This window comes from Manis pentadactyla, chromosome 16, assembly GCF_030020395.1.
Source record: "Manis pentadactyla isolate mManPen7 chromosome 16, mManPen7.hap1, whole genome shotgun sequence".
In the NCBI taxonomy this organism is placed as follows: domain Eukaryota; kingdom Metazoa; phylum Chordata; class Mammalia; order Pholidota; family Manidae; genus Manis; species Manis pentadactyla.
Window position 1 is genome coordinate 13,927,049 of NC_080034.1, and position 23,692 is coordinate 13,950,740.

Consider the following 23,692-nt stretch of genomic DNA (forward strand, 5'->3'; position numbering starts at 1 on the left):
CCACATACCAAAAGTCATTCTGTGCTTGCTGTATTCTTGTACTTAATTAGGAGAGCTTTCTAAAGGACCACCACATTTACTTCCAAGGAAAAGCCCAGTCTCCTTGTCAACTGTCAGAAGGGAAAACACAAGCAGAATTCAAAGCAAGTTGTTTACAAAAGAAAACAATGTGTGGCTTGCAAAAGATGGGAGATTTCTCAACGTTGATGAAATTGACATTGAAAACAATTTAATCACATGCAGAGTCGCAGATAAATGAAAATATGGCAGAGTGAGACAGTTAAAAATGAAGAAAAGAAAGTCCGGAAGGACAGTGGCAGGATAGGCACCTTAAAAGAATGATTCAAATTTTGACTGACTATTAAGACCACTGAGAACTAATGAAGCCTAAGAATCCTGTCAAATTGCAACCCTATTTATGACTGCTGTTAAAGTTAAAAAAAAAAAAGGAAAGTAAAACATGTTATTTCATAATATGATATAGGTTATATAGATTTATTAGGAGGATCATGCCCCCCCATTCCTTCTCCTCTGCCAAAAAAAAAAAAAACCTCAGAAACAATTTCTAATTCGTTCTTGGTCTGTTCTATTAAAGCACAACCACCATAGTTTCTATAATTACTTTAACATAAGATACTAATAATCAGGAATTTAGTTCTTTATTTTGATATAGCATTGCAAGGTAACACTTTCCCATGTTATGAAATTTTGATTTGATAAATAGATTGCTTTTAAGTGGTCTAAATACCAGTTATCCTCAGATAACTAATTAGCAACCTCTAATTCTTAGAGAAATCTCCACATCAAAAGGAAAAATTATTTCAGTGCTTCCTCTTTTGTCATTCGAATAACTATGAAGACTATAGAGAATAGACTCCTGTGTTCTAAACATTATTTCATGAATTCCTACTAAAACTAATTCAGGGTTCAGTGTAGGACTGTGTTCCTTATATTCACATTTAGTAGCTTTCAGTAAGATCTTGTTGGTAATGCGAACTAGTTCTCCATACCTCACTTGTCATCATTCCTAGTTCCCATCTAGAGGCTAGCCAGCAATGACACTGATGTTGAAAATGTTGAAGTTGAAGCTTTTATTAAAAATGGTGAGGTGATGAAAGGCAGCCAACAAGCTGGTTCCAGCCAAGAAACTGCTGAAGGCTGCTTCTGTGCTATTTGACATCATCACTCTAAGCTGAGTATTCAAGCAATCCCAAGTAGAGGTAATAGAAAATGATCCTGAAATGACTCTAAAATCAACAGCTCTATAAAATGCAACTCCTTCCATGTCCAGGAAAGCAGAGAAGCTTCTGAGAAAACACTTGGAGAGCCGTAAGAGAAGCATTGGCTGTCTGTAAATGACATTTCCATTCCTGAGTCCGTCTTACCTGTAAAATTATAGTTGCCATTGAATGAAGAGGGGAGGGAAAAATAAAAAGCTTTGTCACTCAAAACAATGAGTAGTCTGGTGATATGAATATGATATGCCTTAAGCCATAAAAAGCCTTTTAGTAAAAAGAAGAAAATACAATTATTGGAGCAATACTTCTATGAATACATTTTCCTCAAACCAGAGAAGCTTCATTTATATTAGATTTGTGAGAATTTATGTTTTAAGAGGCCACTGCTTTTCTTTTAGAAGAATATTTAGAAAATGTCATTAAAATCATAAAAATTGAATCTGAATATAAACTAAATTTGTAATACTCTTAAGTATATATATATATATATATATAATATGGATTGCATTATATCTAATTTTCCACATGTAGCTACGTTGTGAATGCCTCCTCAGATCTGTGAGGAGAATCCACCTTTCCCTTATTTGTGTTCCTAGAGCACTGTTTACACATTCTCTTCCCCTGTCAGTTCTCAGGGTGGCTGCATTCTCTCCTAGATGTTAAAAAGTCCTTAAGAACACTCTTCGCATTTTATTTGCATTTTCATCCCCAGGGTCTTAGGGCCTGGCACATAGTAGGTACAAAGAACATATTTTCTGAATAAACCATAAAATGGTTTCCATATAAAATGTATTTCATAGGTCTTAATGTAATAGTATGATAGGAATATACTGTAGCTCTATATTCTTTTGAACAGCATTCTCCAGAAAGAGTCACTTTTGGATGTATTGTTGTGTCCAAAAACGTACAGCTTGTTTGTTTTTGCCTGAGATTGATTTGCCCTTTCTGAGTCACTCTTAGGTTTCCAAGATAAAACACTTCTGGGTCCCTCGGCTGCAAGGGGCTAGATCAACTAAGCCTTCTTCTTTCGCTTTGTGTATGTCTGAGAGCCCCACGGTGTACGAGCAGGATAACATATGCACTGGAAATGAAGTCCCTTAAAATCTGCCCTCCTTTAAGAAATAGTTACTTTTCTTTGGCATTCACTAGCCTGACTGGGTACATTTCATGCAGCAGTAGGAATATTGGTTTCCTATTTGGCATTCTGTAGGCCCATTCTATATAGGAATAGAGTTGTGCCCTTCTGACTATGCTGTCTATGTTTTATAGTAAAACAAGTAGAAAATGAACAAGAGAAAATAATTTTTCATCCAAAGTTTTACAGCTAGCTGCCTGAAAGCTGGAACTACTATCTCATAGTTGAATTTCCAAAAACTCTAACCTAACAAAAAATGTACTCACAACTAAAGAAAATAACAAATACCTTTCCAGCTTTCATTGTTACCACCAGGTCGGGAATAGCTCCAATTTACCAAGAGAATATGACCCAAGAGATAAGTCAAGACAACACGGCACCACATGGGAAGAAGCCCCAGCTAACTTTTCAGCTAGTATAGAGTATCTCCATTAATGGCCCATATTCCCATGTTCAGTTTAAGGATGTAATTTGCCCTTCCCAACACCCCAACATAAGGTCAGAGTATGGAAAAATATATGAAGTCAGAACTGTTATGGAATGGTCAAAATTACCAAACCAGGTAACTGTTAAAAACAAATTGAAGATCTCTTACTTAGTAGGTTTGTTTCCTCATTTAGTTTTAGGATAATGATACCTACATCACAAGACTGTTACAAGGATTATATTCTGAAATGTATGCTGTAATGTATATACTGTGATGGAGTGTTTGGCATACAACTCGGTAACAATGTTCCTCTCCTTTTTCTCCTGTCAATATTAATATCATTGGTGTAATTACCATCGTTGTCATTCTCAGCATCATCAACACAAGGTCCTAAAAGTTAGAGAATGGTCCAAATTATTGATGAAGTTTAAAATGATTTGAGAAAAGTTAGTGGAGTTATGGAAACTTATTTTAAAAATTCAAATACTGATAGAGTTGTTGTATGGAGAAGAAATGAGGCCTGTTTTACATAGTAATATGAGGCAGAATGAGGACTCTCATGGACTGAATGGGTCTCCCCAAATTCATGTATTGAAACCTAACCCTCAATGTGATTATATTTGGAGATAGGGCCTCCGAGTAGGTGATAAAGGTTAAAATGAGGTCCTAAGGCTGGGAACCTAACCCCACAGGGCTGCTGCCCTTACTAGAAGAGCTCTCTCTCACTCTCTCTCTCTCTCTCTGCCATGTGAGGATGGAGCAGGGAGGCAGGCCTCTGAAAGCCAAGTAAATGTCATATCCAACAAGGGGTTAACATCCAAAATATGTAAAGAACTCACATGCCTTATCAACCAAAAAGCAAATAACCCAATTAAAAAATGGACAGAGGATCTGAACAGACACTTCTCCAAAGAAGAAATTCAAATGGCCAACAGGCACATGAAAAGATGCTCCACATCACTAATTATCAGAGAAATGCAAATTAAAACCACAATGTGATATCACCTCATACCAGTTAGTATGGCCACCATCCAAAAGACAAACAACAACAAATGTTGGCGAGGTTGTGGAGAAAGTGGAACCCTCCTACACTGCTGGTGGGAATGTAAGTTAGTTCAATCATTGTGGAAAGCAGTATGGAGGGTCTTCAAAAAACTAAAAATAGAAATGCCATTTGACCCAGGAATCCCACTCCTAGGAATTTGCCCTAAGAAAATAAGTTCTCAGATTCAAAAAGTATATGCACCCCTATGTTTATTGCAGCACTATTTACAATAACCAAGATATGGAAGCAACCTAAGTGTCCATCAGTAGATGAATGGATAAAGAAGAGGTGGTACATATACACAATGGAATATTATTCAGCCATGAGAAAGAAACAAATCCTACCATTTGCAACAACATGGATGGAGCTAGAGGGTATTATGCTCAGCAAAATAAGCCAGGTGGAGACAGACAAGTACCAAATGATTTCACTCATATGTGGAGTATAAGAACAAAGAAAAAACTGAAGGAACAAAACAGCAGCAGAATCACAGAACCCAAGAATGGACTGACAGTTACCAAAGGGAAAGGGGCTGGGGAGGATGGGTGGCAAGGGAGGGATAAGGGGGAAAAGGGGGCATTATGATTAGCATGTATAATGTGGGGGAGCACGGGGAGGGCTGTGCAACACAGAGAAGACAAGCAGTGACTGTAGGATCTCACTACGCTGATGGTCAGTGACTGTAATGGGGTATGTGGGGGGGACTTGATGGGGGGAATCTAGTAACCACAATGTTGCTCATTTAAGTATATATGAATCATACCAAAATTAAAAACACACACACACAAACAAAAACCAGTATTGGGGTTTTGGTGCTGTAGAGATCATGTTATGGGGTGAGAGTTACAGAGGGCTTTCCAGAGCATCCAGGCTGATGCAGGTATGAGTGGCATCATTCAGCTGGGCAGCAACTGGGTTGAACACCCTGACACCATGAGCAGGTGCTGCTGAGGATGGAGCAATGGCAGCTGGGTTGGTGCTGTGCACGGCAGGATGATCCACGACGGGCATCTGTAGGCGGACATCATGATAATTTACCTGTGGGGAAGAGGAGAGACGGAAAGTCACTGAGAAGCCACTGGTATTGGGGGCTGAAAGCTATAGTTTCCCTCACTCCTGGGGTTGGCCAGGTCCCTTGTCCCCTCCAGCCCACCCGTGTCCTGCTGGCCCTTATCCCACTGATCTGCCCGCCAGGTCTGCCTAGGGACACCATGCACCCTGCTAATGCCAGGCTTCCGAGAACCTGTCTTCTTGCATCATGTCACCCTTTCTCAGTGGGTCACAGGGACCCTGCAGTTCTCTCCCTCACTCTGCGGAGGGGACTTCTGCAAGAGCAGCAGGTGACACTCACATTTCCAGGGAGTGTTCATGGCAGAAAGAACTTGGCACAGAACTTCCCTGCCTTTCCCTGCCCTGCGCGGGCTTGTGCCGTTCAGTTTGTTCTCCCCAATCCACCTGAAGGCCAGTGAAGCCCGAGCTTTGCTGGGGTGGATGACAAGATCTGCCCAAACCACGGACTGGCACCTGTCGGGCAGCCCCCCGCACCCAGAGGCGTGGGCCCAAGCCAAGGGGGAGCCCCGGGGGCTGGGACCAGCCTGGTGGGGGTGGGGAATATGGGCTCTCAGGCCTTTTCTCTCTCCCAGGCCTCTAGGGCCGGGATGGTGGCTTTTACTGTGGCGCCGGGTGATCGAAGCCCAGCACCCATGACCTCACCACCACGGAAGCCAGGCCTTCTGGGCCCGTGTCTGTGGGGCAGGAGCTGGCTGCCCCTCCCTCAGCCCAGCCTGGGGTATCAGCACCTGTCCAGGGCCCTTCTCACCTGCATTGTCATTTTGTATTCATTATAATACGACATAATCAACCTGCGGCCCTTCTGTATCAATAACTCTGTGCACTAGAAAGAGAAAACAGTGTCTGCTTCCTCGCAGGCAGCTCCTGGGGTAGGGACACTGCAGCTGTTGCCCTGCACCTGTCACTTCCTGGCCAGTCCACAATGTTTGCTGGGGAACCCAAGGTCATGAGGGCTGGAGGGTGCAGGGGCATCTCCCTGGGCTGCGGGAGGCCTCATTGTGAAGGCCTGTGTGCCCTCAGGCTCGGACACCACCACAACCAAACCAAACCTGACCTAACTTGGCTGGTGCTGGTGGCAGCTTCTGGGACATAGAAAGATGGAGGGACAAACACAGGGTGAGAAGGCTCTGGCTCAGCCATGCCCCCAGGAGGGACCTGCTCTGCAGCAGAGGAACAGAACAGGGCTTTGGGTGTCCGTCTGAGTGCTCGCTGCGTGTGGGTCTGTGGCCAGATGGCTCCCCCTGCCTGAGCTGAGCCCACCCTTCCCTGTGGGTCCCTGGGAGACATTCAGGTCAGTCGAGACACCAGACCTGGAGCTGCCATGGCAGGAATGGGGCCACTTCATTTCTGTCCCCGGCCCAGCATGGGGCCCAGCACAACCTGCTCCTGAGTGGTGACTGGGAGGGAAGGACCGGGCTCCAGAGATGGGCAGAGGCCATGTCTGTTTGTAGAGGCACAGCTGCCCCAGAGGAGAGGAATCCTGGGGCGCCTGGCCCTCCCTTTGGGTCCATTGCTGCCCAGACACGGTCTGTGTCTTCCTCCAATCCACAGCAGAGTCTCTCCCTGGCCTTTGTCCCTTTGAGTCCCTCAGAAGCCTGAGTCAGGGCCTGGGGTCACTTCTCCTCAGGGGCAGGGCAGCTCACAGGTCCCCTCTCTGCGGCAAGCCTGAGGCACTCCTTAGAGGCCAGGCTGTATGCCCAGGAATGGGAGGGCAGCTCTGAGCCTCCACATGCTCAAGTGATGACCCCAGAACTGACGGGACCTACCCACAAGTGGAATTTTGGGGCAGCCAGGAGTCCTGATACTTTGGGGGGCTGGTTGGGGAGGGCCTGGGCCACAGGGCTGTGTAATCAGGGGTCACTCACACATAGAATGCAGCATCGGCAGATACAAAAGCACGCCAGCAGGAGAAAGGGCAGCGTCAGGAGAAACACAACCCAGAAGAGAGGCTTGAAGATGAAGGAAACTGGCCTGGGAAACCCTTTATATGGGTAAATAACCTTTTTGTCTCCCGGTACAGCATGTGAAAGGGCATGTCGCTGCACAGCTAGTGGCATGGCATCCAGTAGCACAGGTGGGGTCCCCTCCTGAAGAAAGTACACATGTTAAGTCCTCCATGCACCTGGGCAGCTTCCTGTGGTGCCTGTCACTTGGCATCCCACCCCACACCTCCATATCCCCCTTTCCCCCTTACACTCAGATTGCCCCACTCTGAGAGGGCACAGCGGGACTAGGAGCCCAGGGCTGGACCCTGAGGGCCCCTGAAGAGCCCTGGGCCACAGACCCCACTCAGAGGCTCTGCCACAGAGCCCCGTCAGGGAGTCCAGTATCCTCCGTGCTGGGCCACAGGCAGCCCCCACTGCACACCTGGGCTGACAGCACAGGGGCCTGGGGAGGAGCACACCAGTGATGGTACACAGGGGGTGCAGGGGGGCTGCTGGGGCCGGGAGGAAGGGGGACTGCAGGATCAGGGCAGCACCCTGGGTCTATCTCCTCATGGCCTTGCCCTCCCTGCCCCCTTCCACAGAGCTGCTCAGCCCTCTGAGCCTGCACTTCCCCATCTGCAGGAGTGAGTGAGAGGACACCTGTGAGGTTCAGAGTTCATAGCCCGTCCTGGTACAGGGCAGGCCCATAAGGAATGGGTGCTCCTGTCCTGTTGTTACTCATGGCCAAGGAGAAGCTCACTGCGTCTGTGCACTCAGCTGCTGCAAGGCCTGAACCATTGAACCAAGTGAGGTGCTTCAGAGAAGTGGGAGAGGGACAGGGCAAGAGTGACTCAGTGCCCAGGAGGCAGGGCAGAGGAGAGGAGAGGCCAGGCCAGGGCTGGGGGAGAAGCCACTGTGCTGGGAGTAGACACCAGTTGGCTCTTGAGTCCTTTTCCCAATGTGCCTGTTGAAGGGCGGTTGTCACCGGGTGGGACTCCTGATGGGCAAACGGGTCAGTTCTGTCTGCTGATCTGTGAGCAGACACCCAGGGGTAAGTATAAACAGACATGCCCAGGAGTGTCTGTGCTGTTGGAAGCCAGGCTTGGGGGCAGGGGCTGTGCCCGCAGCTGGGCCTGAGCACCAGTGCAGTGGAAATTCACCTCGACTGTGCAAGGCCACAGGTGGTCCCAGCCTCCAGGGCTCCTGGGTCTGGGACCCCAGTTTTGAGGGTCTGGACTCTAGCTCCCTGCTCACAGCCTCCAGCCTCCACCCCTCACCTAAGCCAGACCCAGATGGAGCTCTGAACTCCCCACCAGGAGAACCTGGCCAGGGAGGCTGCAAGGTGGGAGTCAGGGGGCCGGTCTCAGCATTGTTCCAGAGTCTGCTGAGAGCTCCAAGTGGTCGGAGCCATGTGCCTTCAGGGAGCCTGGGCTTGCAACAGGGCAGAGGAGCTGCGTGGCCCAAGACACTTTTACAGAGGGACTCCCAGGGCACTTCTGAAGCCTGAGCGGGGCCCAGCTCCCCAGGGAAGGGCGAAGGGGCTGCAGAGGCTGTGACTTGCTTCCCAGGTGCCCAGCTGCACAAGCTGCTTGCTGGGCCTGCCCTGGACACGGTTCCTGCCTGTTGCTTCCCAGTGTGTGTGTGTCTCCGTCCAGTGAATGGACTGAGTATAGTCCCAGAGGGAGGCTGCAGTCTTACCCTGGAAGTCACGCAGTTCCTCCTGCTGACATCTAAATCCGTCTTGAAGAAGGTGAGGCCATTATCCAGGCTCATATCGATGAAGGCGGCCCTAAAGCACAGAAAGGCCAGACAGTGACCAGCAGCCCAGACGGCACAGTGCGTGCACTTGGCTCAACCTGCAGCCCCACAGTGGTCCTCGATGTAATGGCTGTGGTCACTGGGCATTCAGGACACCGTGTAGGAGGCAGCATGGGACAGGAGAGCCCAGCAGGCGAGATGAGGTCACCCTCTGCAATGAAGGCTCAGCGGGCCACGAGGAGCCCTGCATGGCCCAGATGCCCTTGTGGCCATGGCCCAAGTGGCCAGGCGGGCTGTTTGGTGTCACCATGCAAACTCTTTTCTATGACAGGGTATGCTGGCTTGGCCCTGAAAGGCTGCCTGGGCCAAAGGTACCATCCCTGGGGCCCGTCACCTCCTGCATCCTGCCCTCCTTGATCGAACCTGGGTGACAGCAGATCACAGCCCTTCAGGGGACCACCCGCACAGGTGGGTGCAGAGGAAGCCCTGAGCCCTCCCAGCACAGGTGTGAGCAGCTCGGCCAGAGGAGGCATCCCCCATGCTGGTCACGCCATAGTGCCTAAAGCTTTTCACTTACTGGCCCCGATAATTTAACTTTGGTCCTGGGCATGTAACGGAGGTATCTTCCACAGACACAGCCTTCATTCCTGGAAGAAATTTACACGCAAATAATTTGAATGGACATGTCCCCACATCCCCGTCTCCCCTCCTGTGGCCCTTGGCAAGCAGAGCCCACCGTTTGGCAGATGTCAGCTTCTGTTCTCTGCCTTCCCCAGAGCACCTACCTCACACCAAGTACTGTGCTGCTGACTAGACTGTCAGATTAGCTACGACCTTCTGACCATTCTTACCCCTTTGTTGGAGCTCGTAATGAAAACTAAATGGTTAGGGGAAAGGATTGGTGTCTGGGGTCTAGAATGGTTAGGATTAAATGGGGAAAAAATCCCCAAAGAAGTGCAAACTGACTTTCCCATTGGATATTCACAGTCCAGAGAGAAGAATGATGTGATGGCAGCCCAGCATGCAGAGGGGACTGGACAAGCATGATTGACTGGAAGGGAGTTTTCAAACCAATATTACATGCATGGGATGAGTTTACATTGATTAGTGTCCTCTTTAGTTTCTCTGAAGAGTGTCTTGTAGTTTTCAGGGTATAGGTCTTTCACTTCCTTGGTTAGGTTTATTTCTAGGTATTTTATTCTTTTGATGCAATTGTGAATGGAATTGTTTTCCTGATTTCTGTTTCTGCTAGTTCATCCTTAATGTATAGGAATGCAGCAGATTTCTATGTATTAATTTTGTATCCTGCAACTTTGCTGGATTCAGATTATTAGCTGTCATAGTTTTGGAGTGGATTCTTTAGCATTTTTTTATGGCATCATCTTTCAACTCAAGTGAACACACCATCCTGGGAGACCTGGCCGAGACTCAGAGCCCTGGGGCTGCCTCAACTTCCCTCCCACAGACTAATAGACTCGAGTGCTTGCCTCTCAAGGGAAGGGAGAGCCCAGGAAAGGGAGGGGGTGCAGCTCTTAGGGCACACCCACCCCACACCCAGCCAGGGCTGCAGGAGAGGCTCTCCCAGGGGTGTGATGGTGCTGGGGATCGATTCAGTCCTGGGCACGAGTGGCAGGTGCCCAGGCTCCCAACCAGTTACCCCTTCCACTGTCCATGTTGCTTGTTTTCAGTGTGTACATAGCGAATGGTCAGCACGGCTTTGAAGGCTTGGTTTGCTGGGGGACAGCCGTCACTGGAGGAAAGGAGGGGCTACTTACGGATGGTTTTCTTTCCAAGTCGAAATTGACAGATGACGTCTTCCTTCTGTGTGTTCTCAAAACCTTTCCCAATAACCTTGACTTCATTCTTACCTGCAAGAGGAATATCCAAATGTCTCTGTGAGGAAGCGCTGAGTTATTTTCCTCAGATCACAACTAGGGCAGGCCGCCCCCAAAACAGAATCCCCATGAACTCTTGGGAGGAGGCAGCTGTAGCTGAACCCACATCTGGGCAACCCCCTGGCCAGATCCTCCCCAGGGGTCACTGAGGGCCCACTCTCAGGAGCCTGCGCTGGGCCCAGGGCACTCAGGGGCCGCTCCCCACTTCCCGTGACCCAGGAAGTCCGTCCATTAAAGGCACCCAGCCTAGTTCCCTCCATAGAGGCAAACCCAGCCGTGGGTTTCTGCTCTGAAATACCAAGGTCCCCCTAAGGGGCACAGGCAGGGACCAGGCAACCCTTACACAATTGAGAGAGGAGCCAAGACATCCTGGTGAGTCAGCCCTGGGTCATGTCTGAGCTGCACACGCACACCTGGGGGCCTGGGGACTTTCTGCCACCTGGAGTCAATTCTCTATCGCCCCCCCTCCTTTCTGGGGGCCTATGGCAGAATGGAAACCAGAGAAGCCAGTCATGTTCTTGCGGAAAGAGAATGTGGGGTTTCAATAGGGTATGTGGCTTCCCCCAACACCTGGCAGTCAGAGGGTCAGGACCTGCTGTCAGTGACCAATCCAGGACCACAGAGGATGCCACCTCCGCTCTAGACCCAGCTGAATAGCTATCTCGCAGCTCCTCTGGAATGCCCTGGGCTCTGCTTTCCAACTCATGGGGCTGTGACTGCTGAGCCTGAAACCCTAGAGGGGACCTGGCTGGCCTGAGCCTCTTGGGGAAGTTTGGCAACAGCCTCTACTCCCATGTCTGTGACATGCAGGGAGTGTGGCAGCTCAGGGCAGGGCTGCAGTATAACAGATCAGAGCCAAAATTCTGGGCCACACTGGTAGAGGGCATGTGGCAGGCACCTGCCACTTCATCTTGGCTGCCATGGGGGATGAATGGTGACTGGCACCCTCACCTGTGGCTTGTCTTGTTGGTCAGATGCCATGGCCGGTGTATCCAGCAGACATAATCACAGAAATGAAGATGTCAAACTGGCTGCATGGTTGGGCGCTTAACCCAGGAGGGGCAGGGAAGGCCCCCGTGTGTGGGGTTGCTAGGCACCCTCCACACTGCATGTTCAGAAGATGGGGAGGCAGACAGCTACCCCCAACAGCTGGCTCAGGTGGAAGCCATCATCCCGGAGGTCCCTTACCCACTCAAATTGCATTTCAAATACTAATCAGACTTGGATTTCTGGAGTGGTTTCTAAATAGTTTGACCTGTTGTCCTGGTTATATGTGGTTGGGTCCCATTTGGTAGTGTCATTCAGGTTTTTTAAGACACTTTTTTAAATTTCCTAATTAATCCTGTGGTTGTGAGATTAAAGAAAGTAATTACACTAAACTTCTGTGGCAGTCATTTTGCAGTACGGTCACCAAGCCATTGTGCAGTGTGCTCTAAAGTGATAGGGGCCTGTTACAAACCTGGGCAAAGATGCCATCATGTGCCCACCCTCCAACACCCCCAGGCACCCGTACCTCACACAGACTTACATACATACCTGACACAAACATTCTATGGACCCAGTGCGCATTCCAGACCAATCCCTCCGTAGACACCATATTCACGTACACACACCACATTATACACATTCACACACATGCGCCACACACACACACGGTGCACTCAAACACACCACACAGAATGGAACTACGTACACCACTCCCACCACACACATGGCACATTCACAAAACACACACACGTACTCCTGCGTTTATAACAGCTACCCCAGTTATTACCTCTAGCGCAGGTAGTGGAGTAATCCGTAGATGTAATCTGCACACATGACCTTGCTATGAGCTGAAACAGAGAGGAGTGGCAGGGTCACAGGAGGGAACGGCGGGGGCACGTTGTGCAGACCCCTTCATCCCCCCCCACTCACTCGGTCAACGATGTCTTTGAGTCCGCTGTATTCAGTGTCCACTCCAAACACATGATCTGCTTTGCCAGCAATTTCCCGTAGCTGAAAGGGAGAGGAGACAGCCTGGGCCCACAGCCAGGGGTGATGACCCAGAGGTCCCCATCCCAGGGGACAGACACTGAGGGCTAGACCCTGGCACCCACCAGCAGCCCGCCCTCAGGGGAGGTAAAGCTCTTCCACCCTCACCTCTGCTGGGTAGGTCTTACATAACACTTGTTAATCATATGAACAGCCACCTTGCACATCTTTCAACTCCGTGGGCCCAGCCTAAGCAGAGAGGGCCCTGACCCCACTCCCCAGGCACTTCTTGGTGGGTAGAGGCCCATCCTCTGGGCGACCCTGAGAGCCGCCATCTTTGAAGCTTTCCCCAGCTAGACTCACAAGTGACCCCTTGTTCCCTGCTCAGAATTACCTGGTATAGCTGATAATCTTGCATGCCCACGAAATACAGAGTTGCCCCCAGCTGCCTGGATTTTGCAGCCTGAGAAAAAGGAAATGTTGGGTATAATAAATTTCATCAAAATATGTGGACCCAAAGGCTGGTAACAATGGGCTTGACTCACTTCAACTTGTGTCTTCGCAAACGATTCTGGCAGCAGTTCTCCACCTGTCAGCACAATGAGGAGGCTGGGAACCCTCTGTCCTGTGGGAGATGCAGGGAGTGACTGGGTCAATGAGAGCAATGGCCACAGGCTTCCAGGACCTGAGCCCTGCTCGCCACATGTCACCCTCCTGGGGAGAGGCCACCCAGACCTGAGCACCTGCCACCCACATGGCTTTGCAGCTATCATGCAACAAGAAGGGCCCCTAGCCCAGGACCCACTTTGCAGATCAGGAGACTGAGCCCAGCTTAGGGTTCTTCCTACAGAACTGTCACTTCTACCAGATGGTACAACCTTTGCCCTGAAAGGCAACGCCAGCAATTTCACAGGTTAAGCATCAGCCTTCCAGATGAGCAAAAGCAGGAGTGGGCACACCCACTGTGCAAGACTCCCACAGGTCCATGCAGGCCTGTTCCAGCTCTGAGCCTCACCCACAGCTCTCCCGTGGGCACCTGTAGACCCAGGCTCAGGGCTCGAGGTCAGAGGCAGGTGGCCAGTAGACCCCCTCCCCAGCTCAATGTCCTTCCCTGGGCCACACATATTCCATAGACCCTACAGCCAAGATGAAGATGTTTCTGGGACAGGCACAGTCGTTTACACTGTGGGAGACACAGAGCAGGAGCATCAAGCCAAGGGAAGGAGCTGAAGGGAGAAGGAGTCAGGGAGGAATGTGTGCTCAGCAAGGGGGAAGGTCAGGCTCCCTTCTTACATGGAGGCCCCACCACTCTAGGACCTGCTGGGTTTCCCCCTTTCTCCTTCATGCAGCCCAGCTCCAGGGCCAGCACCCCATATTTCCCAGGAACCATGACGCTGCACACGCGACCCCTTACTGTGCTGCGGAACATCACGGGGTGCCTTCCATCTCCACTGCTCAGAGCAGGAGGCTGCCGCTCAGAGAGGGCAAGCAGCTGGCTCCAGGAGTCAGAGCGTGGATGCGGCCTGGGATGCTCTGCACCGACCTCACTGAGGCCCAGGCCTGGCCCTTCCCCCGGACACCATCACCAAGAAGGCAGGAAGCAGCTCACTTACCTGCAGCACGTGTTCTTTGGATCTGTTCATTGGCCTGCAACAAAATGAAGGAAAAAGTGTGTCGGGGGGACAGTGAGATGACCCAATGATGACCCTCTGAGAACCTGATAAAGCAGAGCCACATCTTAGAAATCTAGTTTCTGTACCTTTTCCAATCCGTACTGCATATTTATGGCTCCAGTAGGTAGTACATGGAGCGATTTGACCAGAGCACTGTTTATTTTTTTTCTGAAAAAGAAAAAAAAATCAGAGCAGGTGGGAGATGGAATGAGGGGTTGCCTCTTACAACCAGCCCCAGGCTGTCCTTGCCCATCTGCACGTGCAGCCCTGCTGGGACGGGGGAGGACCATGTCAAGGAGCCCGGTCCCAGCCCTCTGTCCTGTGCCTTTGGCATTGGCTGGCCTGGTTCCCACCTTCCCAGTCCCCTATCCGGTGAGCAGGGTGGTGAGGGGACACTGGCTTCTAGCCACATAGGTAAGGCAGGATCTTCTCTGCTCAGCTCTGTCTAAGCCGTGCAGAACTGGGGACCCTAGGGAGGACCACCCTGACTGTCCATGGTGAGTACTGGGAGATCCCAACTGTGATGCCACCACAGTGTGACTGGCAGCACGGGGGCCCCGGAGAGGGCACACTGTACCCCCACACTTAAGGCAGAGCTCGGAAAGGTCACCAGGCTCACCCTGGCCCCTCCCGTCCACAGGCCCTGGGACCCTCCAGTGCAGGGTCTTCAGGCTCTGCCTGGTGCTCCTCAGGGGGGTTCCAGTCATTTTCCTGCATGAGAATCTAACCTCCCTGCTACTCAGAAGCTCCATAACGTCCCACCCCCCACCTAGACCCTCCTGGGACGCAGGCCCATGGGGCCTTCCTCCAGCACCCTGTCCATCTGGGGTTCAGGACCCACTCCTGGGCTCACCTGACCAGAGTCACTGGGAACATGTTCCCCTCCACTGAAGCACCCACACTTGGATGACATCCATCCCTTCCTCCCTAGTTCTGATTGTCTCTCCCTTTCCCCACCCACACTTAGATGACACCCATCCCTTTCTCCTTGGTTCTGATTGTCTCTCCCTTTCCCCAGCGACCGAAGACAGAAAGTGACACACAACAGCAGGTGCTGGGCAGTGTCCCGAAAGGCCCCCCACAACTGCTCCACCTGATTAGGGAATCTTCACAGTCAGCCTGCTCTAGGGAAAGGGTAGAGCATGGAGGGAAGGACTCGGGTCAGGTGGAGGGCTGGGCTCGGAGGGGAGGAGTCTGTCTACTAGCACAGGGTCCAGCCAGAGCCAGTGTAGAGGCGGCAGTGGGGCCTGGCCTGAAGGTCAGGGTGGGCAGTGAGGGGAGGGTCCAGGACAGCCCCGTGGCTGCACACTCGTGGGCTCCTCGGTGCGAGCTCAGGGGCTCCCTCTGCTCCCTGTGGCCTGACCGCTGGGTCTGCTTTAGGGGATCAGTGAAACACTTACCTGTCCGAGGTCAACTGCATATTGACATGGCCATGTGTCGAGTAGGTAATGAACGACATACGCTGTGTGGGGCTTGGGAGGAAATAAGGGCTTGTGAGCAACTATACACACAGGCTGAAAGTGATGCTGATGTGCAACAGGGAGGGGGTGCCCACCAACTTCTCTGTTCTCCATTCTGTCTCTTTTAGTGTGGAGTCCATTTCCTGGACTCCAGGAGTTCTCATCACTTTAGTGAAGGATTATGAGGCCTGGAAGGCATGCTGCCCTCTTGTCAAAGTGCGGCATGGCACCCTGTAGACCCAAATCCCAAAAGTCTGTTGGCTCTCTCTGCCTCTCTCTCTCTCTCACACACACACATGCACACAGGGCGGCTGCATGCACAAGGAGATAGGCAGCTACATGCTCTTCCACAAGGGCCCTCCCAAGCTGGCCTCTCCTCTCCTCACAAATTCTTTGTACTTTCACTCCTCCTCCTCCCTGGACGATCTTCCCCACCTCCCTCCCCTCATCTCAAAGAAATCATCCTCCCTTCTCACCATTCATATTCTCTGCTCCCTCTTCACCTTCTGGCCTCTCTTCTGATCACCTGGCCCTCATTACCCTTTAGTTACATTGTTCCCATAGGTCCCTGTATGAGCTCCCCACTGGTCCTGGCTCTGGCCCACCATTATGAGGCTTCTCTGCCTGGGGTACAGCTGGAGCCCTGTCTTTCTGCAGTCCCACCAGCCCCTCTGATCATGCATCATCCATAGCTCCCTATGGCCCGCAGCAGGAAATCCAAGCCCTGCTTCCTGGCATTACTGGCCTCTCTGCCTTGGCCACAAGTTGACCTCCTGCTTCATCTCCCAGCCTTCCCATGTTAACCATGTTCAGCCAAAGAGACCCCTTACTGCTCAAATGACCTTCATGGTTCTTGTTACCCTGTATTTCTCATCCTTCAAGATCTAGATAAAATTTCCATGTCCAGATGTTTAGTTACAGTGTTAAGGAGTTTGCCTATTTCCTAGTCTGTGAGGTCCTCCCGGGAAGACTGTGCCCCTGAGAACAAGGCCTCACTCAAAGGAAGGAGCCAAGCAGGGCTGCAGAGATCTTAGGAAACAAATGGGGTCTGTCCTCTCCTGCTTCAGAACACTGCCCTGAGCTTTGGGACCTGAGGCAGGTCCAGGTCCACTGCATCTAAATAGCAATGTACTCAGTCAGAGGAAAATGCCCTGCAACACAGAGCGGAGAAGCCGTACTTTTTAAATCTGTTCACCAAATCCTGCACAAAGCGCTGTGTGAACTCCCAGTTGTCATTTACACTGCGGGATCTGAAAAAGAAGAAGACATGAGTCAGAGACGGAGGTGCATGTATCATGTGAGCATACTTTCTGCCTTCCCTGCCTTCCTGCAGGCCCTTAGCAAGCTCCTCCACGAGAGCCCCCAGCTCCTGAAATAGCTAAAGCCACCACAGCTCCCGGAGTGAGGTCAGTGGGTTACCCTCGTGGTGACTTTACTCAATGTGAGTGGCAGCAATTGACCGATTAGACCTGTGTGGGAGGGGATGAGGGACTTCTCAGATAAGGGAGGGGCCTTTGGTGGCAAACACGGACGGTTGATCATCCTACATGGGAATGTTAGGAAATGGGGTAGGATGCATTGGTCGGTAAAGCCTCCAGAGATTCTGATATATTGGCTCTCCTGGTGCCCCATTTCCCCTTGGGAATCACCATTCCCAGCTCTCTGCTCCTCTTCGAGCCCTTGAACATGGGGGTGGGTCATGGCTCTCGGCTCTTCCTCCCCACCATTCCCTCTGCCTCCACGGTTACATCTAAAACCATCAGGAATAGTGAGGAAACTAAGGACAGATGACCCAAACATCAAGATTTCAGTGGGTACATATCTACCAGGCACTTTACCCACACAATTTCTGATTCCAGAACAACCCTTATGACGGTACAATTATTCCCACTTTTCAGATGAGAGAACAGGATTCCACAGGTTATAGAATGTGACACAATTTCAATAGCTAGCATGGATGTGAACCCAGCCCTGGCTGCAAACCCCACACTCTACCCATCGCACTTGGCAGGTCAGGGTGACACTGAGTCAGACAACTGCTGGGTAGCAAAGCAGCAGACTTTGTCCACCTGCTCAAGTAGAGATTTGCTCTCAGACCCACGCTGACGTGCAAGACAACTCCATTCCTAACTAACACTTTCCATTTCCTCCCCATTACCTCTCTCCTGTTATCCCACTGAATGAAAAGGACACTCCAAAGACAATTTAAAGGAAACAAGAGTCTTCAACCCACCTATCTACTCTGGGATAGTTGTTAATTTATGATAATTTGGAAGGAAACCCTTGAGTCTATAACACAACAATGTGAGAGCTCGTAGGCAACCACAGGGACCTACAGTTCCCAGCAAGGAGGCAGTAGGGAACACAGCGGACACATGGGCTTCTGGCACTCAGGGCTCCAGCCATGATACAGTGTCCCACTCTTAAATGAGAATGGAGAGATGGGCATCCATAGCTCCACAATTAAACCTTGAGGCCAAGACATCCTGGTGATATAACTATTCTGGGAGAATGGACGCATAGAGCAGAATCATATAAGCGAGCTGAGATGTAACTAAGCTAAATACTCTTCCACGGTAAGAAGTTAACTGAGAATATGTAACCTCAAGCAGCAAGAAATACCATAAAGTATAAATATGTTTTAGCGTATGAACACATTATTAGATACATGGTAACAATGTCAAAAAACAAATTTGAAATACTTGCAAATGGCTGTCTCTGAAGAACAGGATCAGAAGTGGGGCCATATGGGGCAAGAGTCTCAAGGTTCTGTGTGTGTGTGTGTGTATTTATAATAGTGCTCCATCTTAAATTTATGTTCAAGTATTTCCTTGATAAATTCAAAAAGGAAATTACAAACTAGTGGCATGAAGTGTGAAAATGGCAGACTTGGAAGCTCTAAGCCTTCAATTCCACAAAGAAACACTGAACAAACGGAGGCTTAAATCTGATACATGCTACAACATGGGTGGACCTCACACAACAAGGCAAACACAAAATGCCAACTGTCCTATGATTCCATTTATCTGACGTGTCTGGGACAGGCAAATTCGTAGATACAGAAAACAGAAAGGAGGTTGCCAGGACCTGGGGAGGGGTGGATGTGGAGTTGTTGTTTATACAACTTTCAGTAGCCTCTGTCCTGAGAAGCACAGAAGCCATGGCTCCCTCCGTGAGGAACAGGTGTGAAGGGCCCTGAGCAGGAAGAAACAAAAGACACGGAACGGCCCATCCCACGGGGAGCGCAGATCCACAGCCAGGCCTGCACGGCTCTGCTCTTCCGCTCACCGGAACTCGGGAGGAAGCCGGGCAGGACGCACACACGCCGGGTCCGGATGCCTCACTGACGACGCCCCTCCAGCTGTCATCCTCTCTGAGAACCTCTCACCCCGCCTTTCCCGAGGGAGCCCCATGCAGTGACGGGCAGCCCTAACATCTGGTCCGACTTGGGACACCCCTGAGGGCCAGCTGAGGCTGTCAGACCCGCACGGAAGCTCCACCTAATCCTACTTCTGCCCGTTTTGTCTCACAGGGGTTGGTGCCAAGGTGCTGGTTAACGAGCATCCTGCACGGGCTCCATGTCCGGAGTGGACGGATCTTGAAGCTCTGCTCTCCCCCCTAGGCCATCCCCTCTTCCTCCACCTTTGTCACACGTGTGGGTGCTCCCCTGGATTCTGTCTCTCCATTATCCTCTCACTGGGCACACCCACCTTGGGATCCTACTTGACTTCCCCCGGCCTAGAATGAATGAACAGGACCACTCATCACATGGTGACGGCGCCCAGAGAACCTCAGGGGGGCTCCCAGCAGAGACATTAGGCTCACACATCCCCCACCCCAGAGGGCACATGGGAAGAAAGCTGAGTCAGGGAATTTGGGCTGGGTCAGCGGCCCCTGTGGGGCAGGGAGATCCCAGGAGGTGTGATTTTGGCTTAAATGCCAGGTCACTTTATACTTATCTTCCATGACTATGTGTGATGTCGTGCTGAGCAAACTACATACAAATTCCCCTTACCCTTCATTGCAACATGGTGAGATGGGTATGAAGACCTTGACTGTACAGATGGGGACACTGAGGCACAGAGAGATGGAGCAACTGGCCCAATGCTCCCTGATGGTGAATGGAGTCTGCCTGACTGTAGGGCTGGGGCTGCCTCCCCATGCCCGTTCCCCGGGAAGGGCAGGGAGCAGCCCCAGGAGGGAGGATGTTCTCTCTCTCTAAGCACTTCTCACCCCGCAGGCCCTGTCAGGGGTGCACCGCTCCCGGCCCTGGGGCTGAGGTTGCCGTGGTTTCAGGTCTGGCCTGGCCTGCTGCAGCAACACCCTAGGCACATTCCCCACTGGTAGCCCAGGGCTGGGAAGTGGGTGTATAAATGCTTTCTTGGGCACCCTCAGCTCCTCCTCCTATTTGCACAATCTGGCAGGATTTAGTCCTGGCCAACCAAAAGGGCAAGTGTCAAGGCAATGGCCATGGTGGGGTATGGGGGGCACAGTGCTGGGGCACAGCCTGTCCTGGAGCCTGAGTGTGGGGTACAAGGGACTTCAGTGGCTCCCCTTCCTCTCCTTCCTTCTCCACTTTCAGGGCAAGGCCTGTACTCTTCACCCTGAGCTGCTGAGAGAGCCAGCTGTGGTCGGAGGGTTGAGGGCTGCCTGCCAGCATTTAAGAAGCCAAAGGAGACAGTGGGAAGAGAGGGGCAGGAGTGGGGAGGTCCTGGCTCAAAGAGCTGTTTCTCTAGTGCCTTTCTCACACACCCATGTTACTCTTCCTTGGGGGAGAGAGGGGACTATCTTCCCATAGTCTAGCATTTGGAAGCAAAGTAGCCTGGCCGACATTGAGTAAATCACTTGCACCTCAGCCTCAGTTCTGTCACCCCAAAATAAGGAAAGATCCATTGCCTTAAGGTTTGGGAGGCCTACATGGGAGGGCACGTTGCCTGGCACATCATGTCCAGTTATTATTATTACACATGCCCCTCCTGCACCCTGAGCCCTTCCCCATGCACCCCAGGGCCTAGATGTGCCTGAGCAGGCCCAGCAGCAGAGACCAGGGTGCAGGCAGGGGCACTAGAACAGGATGGCAGCTGAGAGGACCCGTTGCGCTCACTGGCCCTCTCTGGGAAGACTGACCCAAGGAAGCTCTCAGTCCCCCAGGACCATTCAGACCCCAACCCAAGCCCCAGGTGGGGGTCACTAGCCCCTGGGCTGTGCTGAGGATCAGGGAGGCAAGAGCTGCCCAGGGCCATGCAGAGCCCTTCCCCAAGACAGTGAGGAGGGACCTTTCCTCCTGGCAGGGGAGGCTCCCAGCTCTGCGGGTTCAGCTGGGCCTGCACCACCCTATCAGCAGGCTCCAGGGAGACTAGGGGGAGTCAGAGGCCATCCCCCCTGGGATGGAATGAGGCAGCTCGGTGGGCCTGGGTCCTGCAGCCCCTCCAGCCTCTGGGCTGCTTCCTCCAGCCCCCAGGAGCCGCCCCCCTTCAGGAGACCGCACATCACAGGCCTGCCCTGCTCTCCCTCCAGGGACGGTTCTGAGGATGACAGAAAGGCCAAGAACATCCTTGGACACCCGAGAGTCCTTTCAACACCACTGTCAACACTGAATAAGTAGCATTTATCCCAGCCCAACACAGGAGGTGAATATGGATGCAAGGTCATCTCCCCCAAAGACTGAGACCCCCAACCCCCATCCTTCTTTGATGGCTGGCAGGGGCCTACCCCACAGCCTAGCTCCCCCGGGCTCTGGACAAACCAAAGTGCCCTGGAGGTGCACACACACACGGTACCTTGAGTCTCCAAGGTGTCTGAGAAAGAAGCAAAGCACTTGGCAGCATGAAAGAAAAGGACTTTCAAGTAGTGGCACTGCGGATGCCCAAAAGCCACCTGGCCATCTCCCTGGGGCCCATTTACACAATAGTCATCGGTGTGAAAAACAAAACAAAACATGCCAACAGACAAAAACCAACAGCCGAAGCCCAGAGGGACCTAACTGCTGAGAAGTTTGCCCGCAGGAATTTCCCCGCCAGCTGATTAAGGGACCTGCAGGTCACAGACCTGGGCCATGTGGTTGGAGGGACTGAGTCATCTAGAAACCGGATGGGGGCCTTTCATCCTTTTCAGGAGAAAAAGTCCCAGGGAACAAATGCCTGGGGCATTCTTTCTGCCCCAGGAACAGAGAGGCCACAGAGAGTCTCTTGCTTGAATGTGACCAAGACAGTCCCTGCTTCCCTCTCTCAGAGCCTGGGGCCCCAAACTGACCCCAGGGACAGCACTGTTCTATGGAACTGACTAGAGCAGGAGGGCCACTCACGAGTCTAGGACGAAGTACACGTCGTAAGTGCTCCAGCAGGATTCAACATCTGCTGGGCTCTCCTGGAGCCTGGAGCTGGGGTGGTGACCTTGGTCCTGGGTGCGGTAGGGGTCGGGGGGGCTCCTGGTGGTCAGGAGCGGAGACGGCAGCAGCAGCAGCAGGAAGACGACGAGCGTGGGCCCCAGCATCCTGGGGCCCGTGAACTACAGGCCACCTCAAGCCAACACCTCCTCTGCTTCCTCCCGTGCTCAGGGTCCTCGGCACTCCCAACCTCAGCTCTACTCACGCTCTGATCAATATATCTTGCACCTGCAAGCAGCCACCTGATACCTGCCCTGTGGGTCCAAGTAGCAAGTGGTTGGCTGTGGGGTGATAGCCCCAGCATTTATGCACCTTTGCCCCGCCCTGCTGAGGTATGTCCATTATGATGGACAACAGGTTGCCATGGTGACCTTGTGACCTGCAGCTCTGACCAGTGCTCTCCCTGTGGGCAACCCCAGGCAGGAGTTTGAAGGGATAGTAAGATGAGGTCTCCATTTGCCCCTTATCCCAAGACCTCCCAGGGTCTTTACAATTTCAGGGAAAGCCAGCCCTTTGGTAAACTGACAGAGGGCAGCTGAGGGGGCCACACGCGGACATCACTGAGTGTGAGCAGGTGGAGACAGGAGTGCTGTGAAGTTTATTTGTGGGGACACTGAAGTCACCCAAGGGATAGGAGGCTCTAGAGGAAGGTTGTGAAAGCAGGCCAGTGTCCTTCGTGAATGAGGGACATTCCAGCTTTCTGCTGCTGTGTGTTGACCCATCCCAGACCTGGGAACATAAAAGAGAACAATTCCATATGCTCACAGGTTCTGTGGACTAGAAATTCAGAGATGTCTGAGGGGGCATGGGTTGACTTTCCTCCACGGAAAACCCACTTGCTCTTTCATGTAAATTTTGGAATCATATCATAAACTCTCCACTCACCTAAACCTCTCTTAGTATTTTAGCAAAATAAAGTTACATATGTAGATACATTTGGAGGGATTTGAATCTGCTATCTGGACTAGTCCTACCAGTGAACATCAGGCACCCCGCCTACTTTCCTCATTAGGGGCAAAACCAGCCATGGGTTTCTGATCGGAAATGCCATGGTGCCCCCTAATGGGTGCAGGCAGGGGCACACAGAGGGGGACACAGCTCTGAGGGCACACCCTGCCGTAAACCCAGCGTGGGCTGCAGTGAAGGCTACTCCCAGGTGCGCGGTGGTGCTGGGGATGGATTAATTCCTGGGTATCACCGGCAGGTGTCCAGGCTGGGCTCACTGTGGAGATGCAGCCTCATGTGGGATGATTGTCACTGGAGGAAAGGAGGGCCTACTTATCGGGGGATTTCTTGTTACCAAATCTGAATTGACGAATAACTTCCTCCGTGTTGTCTATATTTTGAAAGCCTTTTCTGATACCTTCAATTTCTTGTTAACTGCAAGTTAAGAGCAAGTGCAAGAGAGCACCTCCACAGCCCCACCGTGTGCCATGGACTTAGAGCCCAGGATATGCAGCATGGGAGAACCTGCCAATGGTGCAGCTGGACCATTATATTGATGATATCATGCTTACTGTTTCTTTTCTTACCAGAAGTCCTGCATGCAACAAACATTGTGCAGCACCTAGACTGCTGCAACACATACAGGAGAAAGGATGGGCTGTGAACAGCACAGAGTTTTAGGGACCTCGTTTGTCAGTCAAATTCTTGGGGCCTGTCTGGTCAGGTAACCCAGAGTTTTGGTAGGGGGTTTCCTTGCATGT

General features: G+C 51.6%; 1 protein-coding gene and 1 long non-coding RNA gene across 2 annotated transcripts in view; one reads left to right on the forward strand and one right to left on the reverse strand.

Moving 5' to 3' along the window:
- The window catches only part of EYS (eyes shut homolog), a 1,412,275-nt gene that overhangs the window by 889,739 nt on the left and 498,844 nt on the right, over nucleotides 1-23,692 (forward strand).
- On the reverse strand, nucleotides 9,176-12,329 carry LOC118927725 (uncharacterized). The gene is made up of 3 exons (XR_005030939.2): nucleotides 12,269-12,329; nucleotides 10,375-10,467; nucleotides 9,176-9,246 (listed from the first exon to the last, which is right to left on the reverse strand). It is a non-coding gene; the product is annotated as an uncharacterized LOC118927725 (long non-coding RNA).